Consider the following 14,152-nt stretch of genomic DNA (forward strand, 5'->3'; position numbering starts at 1 on the left):
GCTCGCAGGGATAGCTAATACTAGAGAAGAGAGAGAGAGAATTGAAAAAGATATAAATAAATTGGACCAGTGGACAGCAACTAACAGAATGGTTTTTAACAGGGAAAAATGCAAAGAGCTACATCTGGGCAATAAAAATGAAAAAAGCATATACAAAATGGGAGGAATAGGGCTAAGCAACAGCACATGTGAAAAAGACTTGGGTATACTAATATAATATAATATAGTTCACAGGCTGAATATGAGTCAACAGTGTGATGCAGCAGCAAAAAAGGCAAATGCAATTCTAGGATGTATTAACAGAAGCATACAGTCTAGATCACGTGAAGTCATTATTGCCCTCTACTCCTCTTTGGTCAGGCCTCATCTGGAATACTGTGTCCAGTTTTGGGCACCACATTTTAAAAAAGACATCAACAAACTGGAACAAGTTCAGAAAAGAGCGACCAGAATGGTGACCAGTCTGCCATCCCTGTCTCATGAGGAAAGGTTGCAGGATTTGGGAATGTTTAGCTTGCAGAAGAGAAGACTGAGAGGAGACTTAATAGCTGTCTACAAATATCTCAAGGGCTGTCACATTGTAGAAGGATCATCTTTATTCTCATTTTCACAAGGAAAGACTAGAAGCAATGGGATGAAACTGTATGGGAGGAGACACAGATTAGATATTAGAAAAAACTTTTTGACAGTTAGAGTGATCAATGAGTGGAATAGGCTGCCATGGGAGGTGGTGAGTTCGCCTTCAAAAGAACTCTTCAAACAGAGACTGGACAGACATCTGTCTGGGATGATTTAGCGAATCCTGCTTTGAGCAGGGGGTTGTACCAGATGGCCCAGGAGATCCCTTCCAACTTTACGATTCTATGATTCTATTAAACTTGCAGGACCTATCTGGAGAACTTTCTCACTCTCAGGGTGCTCTTAGACAAGGAATAGCAGTTCACAGGCAGACACTGAGCATACGGTGCTCAGTGTCTACTGTATGACTGGCTGCATGGTCGCATCATCCAATCATGCAGTCTAGCATCTAGATATAGCAGAGTTAGACCTGTCGTGGGACAAATGGATTAGCAGCATCTCTGCGGAAAAGTGAGGAATGTTGTTTTTTTACCTTTTTTTGCAGATGACGATGGCAATGTGTTTAATGGCAATTTGTATCACGTGGCCTGATGTTACAAATAGTGATTTTGGCATGCAATAGCATCCTTCACTATTTATGACTCCTGACCATGTGAGAATAAATATTAATATAGGATCTCCACTGTGACTTCAGTATGAACGCAGACTATAGAGATGATAAAGTTTATACAACTTATACAATCCCTAGGCCTGGTGTCATGGTGAAGTTAGCACACCTGGGCAGGTGAATACACATATGAGTTAAACTCCAGCATCGCTCCAGTCTGCGTGGAATAGATAATGCAGACTGAAGCGCGATGCTGCAGGTTAACTCATATGTGTATTCACCTGCCCAGGTGTGATAAATAGTTATGATACGAGGCCAGGGTATTGTGCATATGATGTGTATTTTCTCCAGCATCTCCTCAGTTTATTCACCACACACTGAATAGAGGATGTAATTAATTACAAGGTATATCTAGAATCCCCTGTCCTTGTGTCACAAAGAGTGAAATGATGATGGTAAAAACACACTATCCTCAATTAACTCTTTATCATACATGACAAGGTAACAATAGATATGCCTTGCACTCAACACCATCCTCTATTCACTCTGTGCAATATTAGCAGACTGAAGAGACTGGTGGTGAAAATACAAGTCATATATTGGTGTTTTTGACTACACATATCTCCAGGAATGACACAAGAAACATGTGTCAGTAATGGAGCTATGTAGCGGCAAAAACACAAAGTGTACGTCGCAGTGTGTGTACGGTGCAGTGTGTGTATGCCGCGAAAGACACATTAAACATTATCATGGTAAGCCAGAAATTAACATTTATTAAAAAAAAAAAGTTTTACTGGGAATGACGTTTGGGGGAAGATTATTGCACGTTGGGGGTGTGGAGAGATGAGGAATGGCTGGAAGGTGAGGAAGGGGTTCTAGGGGAAGGGGAAACAAAAGTTGGGGTGGAAAGGAGCTCAGGGATGTAACTTGCGGCAGGTTGAGACACAGTGGGAGGTGAGGGGGGAGGGACGGTTAAAGTTTTCCTTTTTTTGTGTCTCTTGTGTGTTTGTGTGTCCTGCCTGGACCTTCTAGAGCTGGCTGACCGCCTTGATCTTTCTGTCCGCCTGGAGCTGGGTGACCTTTGCTGCGTGGGAGCAAAAATGGAATGTAGGTCCCCACTTTGATGCTGCTGCTGCTGATGATGATGATGATGCTGATGCTGCTGTTCGGTGGTGGTGTTGCCAGTGCTGGTCCTTGCAGGAGGATTGGTGGCAGCAGTGCTGGTCCTTGCAGGAAGATTGGTGGTGGCAGTGCTGGTCCTTGCAGGAGGATTGGTGGTGGCAGTGCTAGTCCAGGCTGCAGGAGTTGTGGCAGCAGTGCTGGTCCAGGCTGGAGGAGTTGTGGCGGCAGTGCTGGTCCAGGCTGGAGGAGTGGTGGTGGCGGTGCTGGTCCAGGCTGGAGGAGTGGTGGCGGCAGTGCTGGTCCAGGCTGGAGGAGTGGTGGCAGTGGAGTTGCTCCAGCAGGCGTGGTGGTGGCGGTGGTGGTCCAGATAGGAGCAGCGCTTGCCATGGTGGTGGCGGGGGAGTGTCTAGCAGCACTCGGCCTTGGGGTGGTGTAGTGGTGTCCAGCTTGGCTTGGAATGCAGGTGGCTGTGCAGTGGTATGCAGCAGAAGTCGGTAGAGAGGTGAAGCGAGTCAGTGGTGGCACAGTTGGAAATGACACCACTGACTGCTGCATGTACTGACTCTGCTGCATAGCCTGCAAAAAAGCATTGTTGCAGGCCTTCATCACAGTCAGCTGGAGATCTGGACTACGGTGTTCCGCCATGGCCAGTTCAATTTGGTGGAAAAAATGGTGCGCTTGTCTGTTGAGGTCGGCTTCCATACGATCAAGGCGACTGTCGACAGACTGGAAGCGGTGGTCCATGTGGTTAAAGCTGCTTTCCACTCTGTCTGACAGCACCTTGAGGGCTTGCTGAAAGACTGAGCTCAAGTGCAGGAACTCAGGCATGACATTCCTATCCAAGGCCCTATGCCGCTAGCGGGAAGTGTCCGCAAAACCAGTGGCAGAGACCTGGGACAGGGGAACACCTGATTGACCAGCTTCCTGGTCTCCAGCTGTCTGTGTTGCTGACCTGCAAGGTGCTTCTTGGCTGTCTGATGGCTGGGACAGGTCCGAGATCGTTCGATGAAGGACCGCTCCAGGGACAGGTTGCAGGGTGCTGCTTCAGGTGCTGTGAAAAGAAAATTTAAAAATTACTATCATCCATTTACAAGCAGCAACTCCTGTGGAAAAGAAAGCACAGAGTAAAACACAATACAATACAAAAAATACTTATGCTCTGGTGGCAAGGACCGGTTTTAGGAACGCCAACACCCGATGATATCTGGATTTTGCTTTGGTCCTTGCCACAGAACCACTGCGAACCTGGCCCTCATTACAAACATCCCTGTTGAAGGGGTCCTTCATCCAGCGCCAATGAATTCTGACTTTGTTCACTGTGGGAATAAGAAATAAAAAAAATATACAATGCACTGATGGCCAAATCTCTAGCTTCACACACACCTGTGTGAGTACAGTCACGAGTCACTGCGGCATCACACAACAATACAATAGACAATGCACTGTTGGCCATGATAACACAAATGTGTATGATGATAGAATATCTCTAGCATCACACACACCTGTGTGAGCACAGCCAAGAGTCACAGCGGCATCACAGAACAATACAATAGACAATGCACTCACTGTTGGCCATGATAACACAAATGTGTATTATGCTAGACTATATCTAGCATGACACACACCTGTGTGATCACGGCCAACGTGACTGCGGCATCATACAATACAATAGACAATGCACTCACTGTTGGCCATGATAACACAAATGTGTATCATGCTGGAACATATCTAGCATGACATACATCTGTGTGATCACGGCCAAGGTGACTGCGGCATCACACAACAATACAATAGACAATGCACTCACTGTTGGCCATGATAACACAAATGTGTATCATGCTAGAATATATCTAGCATGACACACACTTGTGTGATCATGGCCAAGGTGACTGCGGCATCACACAACAATACAATAGACATTGCACTGTTGGCAATGATAACACAAATGTGTATGATGCTAGAATATCTCTAGCATTACACACACCTGTGTGGTCACGGAAAAGAGTCACTGCCGCATCACAGAGCATTGAAATACTTACGAAAATCCTTGCGGACCCTTTGAGAGGTGTTGTCCCAGCCATCCATCAGCGCTGCGGCCACCTCATTCCAGAGCCGCCAGGTCATCACCTTGTCCGCGTGCTGCGGATCACGGCTGTCCCACAACGGGACTCGCTCCTGGACCAAGCTGATCAGGGCGTCGTTGTCCAGGGTGATTTCTTCGTCCCGTTGTGGAGCCTAGAAAAAAAAAGAAAAACATTGTAATCTTGGAAAGATTTGGAAATGAAAAAGATAGAAAAAGATACAGAAAAGAAGAAAGATTGAAGATGAAAGCAGGACATAAAAAAAGGGACTTTCACAGTCAGTCTATACTTACAGGTCTTCTCCCAACTGGCACTTGGCTTGGCTGCTCCTGCTGTTCATCCTCACTTGCCGTGGCCGATGAGGTCTGAAAACGAAAAAAAATTAATTTGCCACATGTGCACATGCAGCAGCGAATACTTACCCAAAATGTCAGGAAGATACTCACTTCACGCTCTGCTTGGGCCAGTTCACCCCGGCCCAGTGTGTACTCCTCTCCAGAAGACATGCCGCAATAAAAAAAAATACATTAGTACATAATAAATTTAAAAAAGGACAGGCAGACATTAGGTAGAATACTCACATTCTTAAGTACCTGCTTGTCTCAAAATGACTGGATCCCCTTGTGTCACTTGTAGGCTGTCTGTAGAGTAGTGGTCTGCCAGTGGAAACACCATTTATCTACACTATCCCCCCCAAACAATGTTTCTTTGTGTAGGGGGTGGTTTAAACCAGTGTCTAGACATGTTTATTTAAAAATCGCATGCGCTCAAAAGTGCAGGCGGGCACATGTTTATATGCATGCCTGTGAACTCATAGACTGTAATTTTTTTGGGTGCATTCCGTGCGCACACGATCCCATGCATTTTTTTACGAGCCAGTAAAGGCTAAGTACACAGTTGTGAGCTGATAATAATAGCCTGAGAAGGTCCATGGGTATTATCCCTTTCCCAGGCTATAAGTATCGGCCCCCAGCCATCAGCTTTCCCTCTGCTAGTTACAAAAATTACACTGGGCTCACGACATGCTTTTCTGAAAAATAACCTTTTATTAATTAACCCCTTCACTACCAAGGGTGGTTTGCACGTTAACTCCCGGGCCAGTTTTTACAATTCTGACCACTGTCCCTTTATGAGATAATAACTCTGGAACGCTTCCATGGATCTCGGTAATTTTGACACTGTTTTCTCATGACATATTGTACTTCACGTTAGTGGTAAAATTTCGTTCAAATAACTTGTGAAAACAGAAATTTGGCGAAAATTTTGAAAATTTCGCAATTTTCCAACTTTGAATTTTTATGCTCTTAAATCACAGATACGGCACACAAAAAAATTAATAAGTAACATTTCCCACATATTTACTTTACATCAGCACAATTTTGGAGCCAAAATTTTTTTTTGTTAGGAAGGTGTAAGGGTTAAAATTTGATCAGCGATTTCTCATTTTCGCAACACCATTTTATTTTTACGGACCACATCACATTTGAAGCCACTTTGAGGGGTCTATATGATAGAAAATACCCAAAAGTGACACCATTCTAAAAACTGCACCCATTAAGGTGCTCAAAATCACATTCAAGAAGCTTATTAACCCTTCAGGTGCTTCACAGGATTTTTTTGAATATTTAAAAAAAATGAACATTTAACTTTTTTTCACAAAAAAATAATTCAAGTTCAATTTTTTTTATTTTACCAAGGGTAACAGGAGAAATTAGACTGCAAAAGTTATTGTGCAATTTGTCCTGAGTACGTTGATACCTGATATGTGGGGGGGAACCACTGATTCGGTGCATGGCAGAGCTCAGAAGGGAAGGAGCGCCGTTTACTTTTTCAATGCAAAATTGGCAGGAATTCAGATCGGACGCCATGTCACATTTGGAAAGCCCCTGATGTACCTAAACAGTGGAAACCCCCCACAAGTGACCCCATTTTGGAAACTAGACCCCCCAAAAAACTTATCTAGATGTGTGGTGAGAACTTTGAACCCCCAAGGGCGTCACAGAAGTTTATAACGTACAACCGTACAATTAAAAAATCATATTTTTTCCACAAAAATTATCTTTTCACCCTCAATTCTTATTTTTCCAAGGGTAACAGGACCCTAAAAGTTATTGTGCAATTTGTCCTGAGTACGCTGATACCCCATATGTAGGTGTAAATGACTATTTTGGCGCATGGCAGAGCTCGGAAGGGAAGCAGCGCCATTTGACGTTTTTGGCTGGAATTAAGATCGGACACCATGTCGCGTTTGGAAAGCCCCTGATATACCAAAACTGTGGAAACACCCCACAAATTACACCATTTTGGAAACTAGACCCCCCCAAGGAACTTATTTAGATGGTGTGGTGAGAACTTTGAACCCCCAAGGGCTTCAAAGAAGTTTATAACGTACATCTGTACAATTAAAAAATCATATTTTTTCCACAAAAATTATCTTTTCACCCTCAATTCTTATTTTTCCAAGGGTAACAGGACCCTAAAAGTTATTGTGCAATTTGTCTTGAGTACGCTGATACCCCATATGTGGGTGCAAATGACTATTTGGGCACATGGCAGAGCTCGGAAGGGAAGCAGCGCCATTTGATGGTTTTGGCTGGAATTGAGATCGGACACCATGTTGCGTTTGGAAAGCCCCTGATGTACCAAAACAGTGGAAACCCCCCACAAATGACATCATTTTGGAAACTAGATCCCCCAAGGAACTTACCTAGATGTGTGGTGAGCATTTTAACCCCCCCCCAGTGCTTCACAGAAGTTTATAATGCCCGGTCGTGAAAATAAAAAAATCGTATTTTTTCCACAAGCATGATCATTTAGTCCCCAATTTTTTATTTTCCCAAGGGTATGATGAGAAATTGGACCACAAAAGCTGTTGTCCAATTTGTCCTGAGTACGCTGATACCTCATATGTGGGAGAAAACTACTGTATGGGCACACGATCTGTCACAGGCATAGACGCAGACTTCCTCATGCCTGCGCTTTGCAGGCACTGAGGAAGTCAGCTCCCTGAGGCCCCCGAAGGTCCCCGTTGCCATATTGGATCCGGGGACCTTTAGGGAAAGAGACCACCGCAGCAGCGCTGCACATTGCGCTGCGGTGGGGGGCTCAGGGAAGCATGGAGGGAGCCCCCTCCCTGACGATGCTTCCCTTTAACCCCTGGTACACCGCGATCGTGTTTGATCGCGGTGTGAAAGGGGTTAATGTGTCGGGGCGGTCCGTGACCACCCCTGACACATTGTGCAGGGTGTCAGCTGTGATAATCAGCTGACACCCGGCCGCGATCAGCGGCGCTCACCGTGTGAGCGCCGCTGATCTCACTAGACGTACTATTCCGTCCTTGGGACTTAGGTCCCAGGTCACATGGACGGAATAGTATGTCCGTTGTAGGAAAGGGGTTAAATACATGTACAGTGGGCTGCACTCACACTGTACTAATTGTATTTGTCATAGACATCTGTATATCTCTCTATTTTATGAGTGTTTACTGTATGTAATCCATCGCTTCTATCCTGTCGGCTGCTGCTGTGATTTTACACTACGCGGCTGCTGATTTAACGTCTTTTCTTCTACCTATCTATGTATGTAATATATATATATATATATATATGTGTGTGTCACTGACATTTATATACAGTATATATAAGTATTCTATGTGTATATATCTATTCTATTCTAACCTGTCACGCTATGAAAAAGGAGGTGGAAAAAGAAACCACTAATATACGACCACAGATCCAGTATAAAAATAGAATATCTTTATTTGACAGGTATGCAGAACAAGACAAAAACAGTGTGATAATACACATAGAATAACCACGTGGCATGGAAAACGTGGCAGACCCCACCCAGGAACTCATAAACTTGTATTACAAGTCAGATGAAATATAGATATGTACATATACAATACATTTATAGGCACCTAAATTCCCAATACTTATTGTAAATCGCATCAATGGCTGGTCAAATCAACCCTAAAGGCATATCATAACATCCCAGTGAGCCAATAAATCACTACCCCATAAAGATCAAATAACTGCCATCAAAGGGAGATTATAACAAGAATGTAAGTGCCACCGTCATCTTTATCATACCGAGATCGACAAAAAATAATAACTCTGGCTAATATACCAGTCCTAGTTATGTTACCTCACAATGTCGCTATTGCAATGTATATAACCATGTTAACCCAAAAAGGGTAGCATAACACCAGGGGTCGATAATAGTAGCATCTTACCAAAGTATGCCGGTGGGTGAGAGAGTCCTGGGGGGTCCGCGCGCAATCACCTATTTTCTGAGTGTGTCCTTCCTTCTTTTCTCTTCATAGGATTAGGCTGCTTTCACATATCAGTTTTTTTACATCAGTCACAATCCGTCATTTTCTGAAAAAAACGGATGCGGCGACTGATGCAGCTGGATCCGTTTTTTTTCTCATAGACTTGTATTAGCGACGGATTGTGACAGACAGCCTCACATTTTGTCTGTCGTTCGCTGGATCCATCGAAAACACAAAGCAACGTTTTTTTGTGTCTGTCGAAAAATCAGACAGTGATGAATCCGTCACTGTCCATCGTTTGCTAGAATGAAAGCCTATGGGTGCAGGATCCGTCGTCATCCGTCAAATGCTGGATGCCGGCGATGGATCCGTTTTTTTAACAGAGCATGCTCCTGACAGGTCAAAACACCAAAGAAAGAATAGATATATACACATAGAATGCATACATACATATATATATATGTCATTGAGACACACACATATATATATATATATATATTTATAGTTCATAGAGTTCTACATAGCATAACAGCTGTTAAATCAATTGCCGGCTTCAGTAAAATCATTCCCAAGCCCGACATGATATGACACATGGTTTACATATAGTATACCATGTCATATCAACACAAATTATATATGTCAGTGTTTAATCAATTTAGTAGTTTGTGTTAGGAAAAATTTGGAACTCTAGGAGTTAAATTTAAGGATATATTCACGGAAAAAAATTGTGTGGGCTCCCGCGCAATTTTCTCCGCCGGAGAGGGAAAGCCAGTGATTGAGGGCAGATATTAATAGCCTCGAGAGGGACCATTTTTTTGGCCCCGTGGCTACAAAAATCTGCCCCCAGTCACCCCAGAAAAGGCGTATCTATAAGATGCGCCTTTTCTGACACTTAGCCTCTCTATTCCCATGGCCTTTAGCGGTGGCTCATGGGTTAATAATAATGGGGTGTAATGAATGGAAGCGGAGGCAGAGATGGTGAAGTTCACATTTGTTTTTTATTTTTAAAGTGGAACCTCGGGACCACGGTCCAGGGGGCTCCGAAGGGGGCGTAACTAGTGAGTCCCGGGTACCCATAGTAAAGTCCCTCAGACAGGACCAGAATGGAATACCTGGGGGACACAGGTGCTACCTCCAGTTAGACCCTGGACACGTGGCAGCTGTCCCAGCAGGACCAAATGGAATAACAGAAATAGCAGTAGAGTCCGTAGTGAGACGGGTCCTGGATCCGGGTAGATGGTAGATAGCTGGCTCCAGTAACCTTAACACAGTCCTCAGACTCGGATGGCTGCTGGCTGAACGGGATGGCTTTCACCCAGATGGTTGCAGGTATGACCAGGGTTAACAGGATTCAGATATTTCTGTGGAGACAGACAGCATGAGAATATGCACAGAGACTGCTAGCGCAGCGCAGACCGATTAGCAACAGAACCGGATGTAGCAATGATTGATACTCGCTGCTCCGGCGCTCCCCTATGGAAGAGTGGACAGATATACAGTAGCAGCCAGTGTGCTGCTATTGGATAATTGCTTTTTTGAAAAATACGCAGTCCCTTTAAGAAGTCTGGAGAGCTTGCGCTCGTGCCCTAATAGCTTTGACTGCAAGCCTGCCGATGGGACGCCAGGAAGTGGTGGAAGGGAAGAGACCTAAACGCTGAGAAGCAGCGTGGGACACACAGGGAGCCGGCTGCTGCATAGGAACAGCACGCAAGGCACGAGGTGAGTGCCCTGGATGGGGGGCAGCAGCAGACCAGGGAGCAGAGCCAGGACAGGAACTGGGTGTAACAGTATCCCCCTCTTTATGCCCCCTCTTTTTCAAGCCTGCGTGAAATCTTTTAAGAAGAAGAGGAGCCTGGATGTTCTCTTTAGGCTCCCAAGATCTCTCCTCAGGACCAAAGCCCTTCCAGTCCACCAGGTAATATGTCTTACCCTTTACTTTCTTAATGGCCAGGATATGTTTTACCTCAAAAACATCACCCTCCGAGACAGGCTCAGGAGTGGTACCCGGGTTCTTAAAGAAGGAGTTCAATACTACTGGTTTGAGGAGAGAAACATGGAAAGAGTTAGGCACACTTAAAGAAGTGAAAACAGGCAGACAGCAGATAGCATTGAGAGCAGGAGGATGTATGTCTCTTAGCTTTAGCACTGTGGCACTTTTGCACAAGTTAGTCCCCTGAAGAGTTACTTGGATGAAACGCGTTGGGACGCTCCTTTAAGGGAAAGTGTAGGGCTTGTGCAATCTAGGGCTAGTTGTGGACTGCCCTTGTTAGGGCAGGAGCCTATGGATCAGATAATGGTCAGCTTATGAGGGATGTGACAGGGTATTGTACTCCCATCGCTGCCTTTCTATATGTATGAAGAGTATCCCTGGAGACTCCTGACCGTCTGCAAAATATTGGTGAGATTGTTCCTTTTTTTATTCTCATCTATTTGTGGCTATGAACACCCCCTTTTTTTGGTCTAGCCAATATATAAACATATGAGTGCAATTGGCTATGGCATTTTGCTGCTATTTTTTTATGCTGTATCCAATATATATATATAGATTGTTGTTTGGATGTTATACTAGCTGCATTCTATATTCCTGTTTGATGCTTTTGGGTGTTTTCAATTATCCCCTGGGGATCACCCAGTGTATGGGCATCTCATTTTAATCACTATTTGGTGACACTTTAGTTCTGGTAATTTTTAAGCTATGCATTAAAAGTTATATTTTATTTCACTTGCTGTTATACATTACACTTAAAGAAGTGGGCAACTTCAGTTTGTAAGAGACTGGATTGATTTGTTTCAAAACTTCAAATGGTCCAATGAACTGGGGACCCATTTTGGAGGATGGCAACTTCAGACGGATATACTTGGAGGAGAGCCATACCTTGTCTCCGGGGCGAAAGGTTGGCACGTCCAGACGTCTCTTGTCCATATGCTTTTTCATGCGCTGGGAGGCTTTCTCAAGAGTAGCTTTGACGTCCCTCCAAACCTTAGAAAAATTTTCAGAAAAAGTATCGGCTGCTGGAACACCACATGATCCGGAGATGGGAAGAGGTATTCCAGGTTGCAGTCCAAAAACAATCTGAAAGGGAGATTTTCCAGAGGACTCACTTACTTGGTTGTTGTAGGAAAATTCTGCCCAGGACAGTAAGTCTACCCAGTCGTCATGGTGTGCGTTGACAAAGTGACACAGGAATCCAGCCAGGATCTGATTAGTCCTCTCCACTTGTCCATTGGATTGGGGATGGTATGCTGAGGAAAAATCCAGCTCAATTCTTACCAGTTTACAAACTGCTCTCCAAAATTTTGAGGTGAACTGGACTCCTCTGTCGGACACGATGTGGAGAGGGAAACCATGGAGATGGAAGATGTGTCAGATGAACTGATCCGCCAGTTCAGGAGCAGTAAGAAGACCAGGTAGCAGAATGAAGTGAGCCATCTTAGAAAAACGATCCACCACTACCCACACCACAGAACAGCCAGATGAGATAGGAAGATCTGTGATGAAGTCCATGTCGATGTGCTGCCAGGGAGCGGACGGAAATGGAAGAGGCTGAAGCCTACCTGTAGGTAGGTGTTTGGCCATCTTGTTACAGGCACAGGAAGGACAGGCTGCGATGTACTCCTGGATATCCTTAGCCATAGAAGACCACTAGTAGTAACGGGTGATGAGCTGCAGAGTCTTCCTTAGACCGGCATGACCTGCCAACTTGGAAGAGTGACCCCACCGAAGGACACAACTACGTTCAGGAACAGACATGAGAGTCTTCCCAGGGGGAAGTCGAGCAAGATCAGCAGAAGCAACAGCGACTAACCTTGAGGGTTCAATGATGTGCTCGGGTTCTTCCTCTTGATCAGGAGACAAGAAAGCTCTGGAAAGTGCGTCCGCTTTGACATTTTTGTCAGCTGGACGAAAATGAAGAACAAAATTAAATTGAGCAAAAAACAAAGCCCAGCGGGCTTGATGGGGATTTAGCCTCTGCACGGTTTGAAGATAAGCAAGGTTTTTGTGATCAGTGTATATTAGAGATGAGCGACTTTGCCTTTTTTCGGGTCGAGTCGGGTTTCATGAAACCCGACTTTCTCAAAAGTCGGGTAGAACGAAATCGGCCGATTATCGTGAAAAGTCGAAGGCTGACTGAAACACGAAACCCAATGCAAGTCAATGGGGAAGCAAAGTCGGCAGGGAGTGGAGGACAGTAAACACACCTACAGTGCCCATTTGAATGGCAGAAACATCAATTTTTATTACTGAAGCTTGTCAACCTTAATTTACTTCATAATAATAGTTACGCACTGAAAACTGGGGATTATTTGGCTAAAGTTGTGGAGGGGTAGGGCTGGCTTCAGGTTTTCATGTGCCCTGGGCCAAAGAGCGCCCCTTTAACACATACCACAACTCATGATGCTCCGATACGGTAGAGAAATAGCGGTATAGTACAATGAAAAATACTTCACTTTTTACATCTCATGACTGATATCAATTTTAAATTGTCCAATAGCTCCAAAAACGGACAGTATATTACTCCATACAGTATTATGGGCACCGCATAGTGCGCTATACAGAGTAATGAGGCCCATATATTTCTCCATACAGAATCATTGGTCCCATATAATGTTTAAAACAGTATATGATGAGCTCCACATAATGCTACAGTATATGTTGGTCCAAATGGATGAAGCTCCACTGTCTTATGGGCCCAAATAATGCTCCATATATAATGGGCCCTATTTCTAATGCTCCAGTGTATAATGGGCCCTGTAAATGCTGCTCCAGTGTCTGATGTCCACCTTTGGAATGCTCCAGTGTGTGGTGGGCCCCATATATCATTCTCCAGAGTATAGTGCTCCCCAAAAACTGCTGTCCCAACATTGAAAACAATTAAATAAGTCTCCTCACTAGGGAATCCCTGTACTAGTCTGGACTCCTCGTCATCCCCATCTTCCATCTCACTGCACTTGGCTGTTTAGGCAGAGGGCGTACAGACATGATGTCATTGTGCTCTCTGATCAGAATATCACTGTCAGGACACGCGGAAGACGTCATGGTGGTGGAGCAGGGAGAGGTAAGTATTTCAACTTTGCAAGTGCTGTGATCCGGAGCAAGCAGGGGGGCCCACTCATTGTTGACGGCACTGGCACAGGGCCCCTCATAGTACGGCGGTGTGTGGTGGTGTGTCTGACGGCTCCCCTCCCTGTAAAGTGGTATAGTATGCGGTAAGGGGAACCTGAGTTTCCTCAGGGTCACATTCTGGCTGTGTAGAGTGAGAGGGGAATGTAGTGGTCTGGGTCAATGTACTAGCAGAATCATCTTGCAGTGGCTGGGCATCAGTGCACTTGTGGCATCCCCAGGAGTACAGTCGCCACAGTGGCATTACCTTCCTCCTAGGGAGTGTGATGTCATGCTTGGGAGCAACGAAGGATCTCTCTAGCAGTTCAACCAACACACAACATATTTCCCACTCCAGGCCAGCAGGGAGACCTCTGAACCTGACTGCT

This window comes from Dendrobates tinctorius, unplaced genomic scaffold (assembly GCF_039654945.1).
Source record: "Dendrobates tinctorius isolate UK_male_01 unplaced genomic scaffold, ASM3965494v1 ptg000060l, whole genome shotgun sequence".
NCBI lineage: Eukaryota > Metazoa > Chordata > Amphibia > Anura > Dendrobatidae > Dendrobates > Dendrobates tinctorius.